Raw genomic sequence first — 4,362 nt, forward strand, 5'->3', positions numbered from 1 at the left:
AAAGTCTTTCGTTTGAACAATTCTGAATCCCCTACATCAATTGATGTTTTGGGACAAGTTTGGTCGAAATAAGCTCAGTGAATCTTCAGATGAAGTAGAAAACATGAAAAGTGAAAATAGTCGACACCTAACAGACGACATACAACAGACGGACTCCATTTATCCTTCGATCAGAAAAGCTCACTTTAGACTTCGGCTCAGGTGAGCTAAATGGTTTTTTTTTGTATAGATTCGGCAAATCCTTGTTTCAACATGATTAGATTTGTCTTTGCAACGATGTTTAATACTTGAAACGATCGTTAATTTTTTTTTTATAAACTATAATTAACAGCTGTAAACTATACTCTGCAAGTATGAATTATAGTTTATGACTATAAACTTTAACGAATATTAAATTTTAGTTTATTTCTCAAACGATAATAGTTTAGACAGTATAATAAAGTTTGCTTCTGTAAAAGAAAAAATATGAGTATGAATTGTTGTTAACTATGGTTTACAACTGAAAAGTACAATATATAAATCATAACTGTAAAATAAAGTTAACCTGATATACATGTAAATATATGTAGTTTGGTGATTTTTGAACCAACAAGTAACAACTCCTAACTATGGTCATGGATATTAATAAGGTTGACAAATGAGAATTATTACACATGTATATCACCAGTCACAGTAGCCTAATAGTGGGGCGTTCGCTTCGTGATCGGGAGGCCCCGGGTTTGATTTCCGTTTGCGTGTCAAATCTAAGACGTAAACATAGCTAGTGAATGTTCCTTCGCTAAGTGCCCGGCACTAGAAGTGAAAGTCGCGGGTCTTTCGGATGACACCTTAGAAATCGAGGTCCCGTGTCACGGTAGCATTGGCATAAAGAACCCTTACTGCTCAATGGCCTTGAGTGCCGAGCATGGGTCTAAATTTGAAGCCTTTCACCGGTATATTGTGACGCCTCTATATGAGTGAAAAATTCTCGAATGGGACGTTATATAACAAAAAAGTATTTATGTCAATCAAAATTATCTATTTCTTTATGACCAATTTGTGTATGAAGATTGCGCGGGAGTCTTAGAATATTTGTAGACAATTTATAGTGAGAAGTGAGAAAACATCAGAAAACAAGATGCCCTGTGACTTAAGAGGGCTAGGGGGTTGTGGCCATTTTCAGACTATATTGATCTCCTTTAGAAGAAGAGCTCCATATAAAGATATACAAAAATGATCCAATTCTAAAACTAAAATGTATGCAATTTTTCTTTGCCAAATGATAGTTGACAGCTTAAGATATCATATATCTAAAAAATTAAGTGATAACTGATGGTTACTTTGTTGACCCCCCAGCCTCCTTAAGAATCACTACCACTTATTTCCTTACCAACATATACCTGTTTATTTAGGTTTTTATTACGAAGCAAATGCTTCTAAATATACTGATCGGAAACCACTGGTCTTCCCGCCTAATGACTAGGCTAAAAAATTCTTCGTCTTCGAAAGATCATGGTAATATAAAATACGTTACTCTTGTTGGGAAATACTGAGACTTAGATTCATGCATTTCAGAGAATTAAAAAAAATTTTTTTATAGGAACTCTTTCATGTCTTACAATATTAATTTTCATTCTCAATAATTTCAATTTATTATAAAATGCCTATGAACGAACGTTGTTTTTAATTCAGTGGTTAAACAATGCTATTTTACAGCATACATGAGCCATGATATCAGGTTAACATATTAAAACCCTGTCATCTCTTGGAAATCTACACTAATTTGTATAAAATTATAGCCCCGCCTAGCACTAGAAGATTGAAAATGAAAAAATTGAATCTTTGTTTATATAGAATGCTATTTTGACCAATTATGGCCTTTCTCCTTTTGAGTTATTTTCCCAAATGAATGTATTTACAAATTCAAAGAATAAGGACCCGGGGGGGGGGGGGGGGGGGGCATGACTTTAACATTCTAGCCCTGTTGCCTGAAAAACCATCTCCTTTTGAAAAAGGATATAGTCTTTCATTTGTTAAATATAAATTCCCTTCATCTATAAATACTTTGAATCTAGGGTTTTGAAGAAGTTGATTATGTGAAATATGAAAAGATAAGCGACAAATTGTATATGTATATGGTACACAACACAATAAAAGACAAAAGATTTTTGGCTCAGGTGAAATGAGACATAAGGAAAGAAAATGGTGAAAATAACGAACAGTGATCGATTTCAAAAAGAAAGAATTATAAAGAATATAAATCTGCGGAAGGTGGGATCAGGTACCTATGAGAAGTAAGCATCCTCTGTTTACCGGTCACACCCGCCATGAGCCCTATGTATTGACCAGGTAGACGAAACATTTTGTAGTCAAATTCCGTATAAAAATAAAGGCCTAAATTAGTATGAAACACATCAGCCAAAGTATGACCAGTGATAAGTTATTTTTGCTAACAATGTCATTATAACGACCATAGAATTTTAGATATGCTGACTTTAAACGAGGTTGTTGTAACACCAACGTATCTGTTAGTTGCCTGCCTCGGTTAAAAAAAATGATCGTACCCAAAGCATATTCTTGAGTCTCGAATAATGATAAAAAATAAATTGAAAATCAGACTTCTTTGTTTATTATATAAGAGATTGCAGTTTAATTTCCAGGGCTTGACGATGGCTTTTGATCCTATAACCTCTTTCCCCTCCTACGATAACTTTGTCTTCGGTTCATTGAAATTAAATCTTAATTCTCAATACATGTTTATAAATTACCAAGTTAGAACCAGTTAAATGCTGATTGCACGAATAATGTACCCCCATGAATTAAAATTATCTTTTCAATCCTCAAATCATGAAGAATTAAGCATTGACTTTCAACTAACGTATAACATGTATTTCATATGTAACCCCAACAGAATAATATATGCAGATTAACTATTTTCACATTGTCTCGGAACTGTTCCCCGCCCCTTACCCTGATTTGAATTTTCAGTATTCTGCCTCTAAGGTTGCTTAATCAGAAATACTTACATTTTCTGTGTTTTTTTTTTTACTAAACTATCTGTGAATTTGGTTTGAATGCCACTTTTGTGTATACTCACGCGAAGAAATGTACAAGGTGAAAAACTTGCGTTAAAGTGACGTCACAATAACGCGTTATAAACGTTAATAAAATTAAAACGAAATAGGACAGCAAAGAATTCAAACACCGAATATATTTTTGGTGCTTTAAAACATGTAAAATATAAATATAAGGAATTTTTTTTTTAAGTTTTGTGTGAGTCATTGGTGTGTAAATCACACAGACTTGCACGTAGGCAATTTTCAATAAGCGCTAACGCGCTTCTTGAAATATGCCTACGAGACAAGTCTGTGTGATTTACACACCAATGACTAACACAAAACTTAAAAACATTCTTTAATTAATCTGTAGTTTAAAAGCTATCTTAAAAAACTTAAAAAGAGAAAATAGCGTTCGGCGAAAACAAGACTGTAGAGACCAGATACATGTAATAGTGATTTTCTTATATGCTGATCTATTCGATTATTCTCTTTATCTTTTTCAATTAAGGAATGAATTTAAGGTAGGTCGCGGGTTTACTGCTTAAAAATTCTTATGGGAAAACATAATTATCCTGAAAATTTGATATAATGTTCCTTAGAATTTATAGCATTTTATCTGTAATTTTATTAAATTTGTCTACGTAGTTTTAACTCTGTATTACTGTAAACGCGGTATAGTTTTTAGTATTATTTTTACACTTTACTATAATAATTGAAATATATAGAAAAATGACAATTTTAAGCCAATTTTGCGGAAAGAGTTTCTTTTAAAAAGGTTGGATAACTTTTTAAAGACGTAGACGAATTAGTCAGGAATTTCAAAATATCCAGATAAGGTAAAATTAAAACTATGAGATAGAAAAAGATCAGTATGTCTTCTCGCTAATTATTTTGCTAAATAATTTCAAAGTTTGCTTTTATATTGCCAAAATGTTGCGTTTATGGCGGTATTTATGACTACAACGTCATGTGTTGAACGTAATCACGTTTACATACGAGTATAAATATCTTCACATTTGGAATATGCAAGATCTAAAAGGTGACATAGTTGCAAAATGTAATTTTATTCATCATTTCACTTATTGCGGAAACATGTTAGGATGACCAGCAACTATTTACACTAGTATTGTGAAATTCATATTCTGCGTACAAAGTCAGAATGAACGGTATATTAAACATTTCTCGTGTATTAGAATTAACATGGAGCGACAATACGGCGAGTGATAAAATATTAATTCAAGGATGTTCATGTTCAGTAAGATTTCAGGCATAACACATGAATTTGATCACTTCATTCGAAAACGATGAAGAAAAACCAATACTG

The sequence above is a fragment of the Saccostrea echinata genome, unplaced genomic scaffold, assembly GCF_033153115.1.
Source record: "Saccostrea echinata isolate AGI-Se365-2 ecotype Australia unplaced genomic scaffold, CSIRO_AGI_Sech_v1 ptg000002l, whole genome shotgun sequence".
Taxonomy (NCBI): Eukaryota; Metazoa; Mollusca; class Bivalvia; order Ostreida; family Ostreidae; genus Saccostrea; species Saccostrea echinata.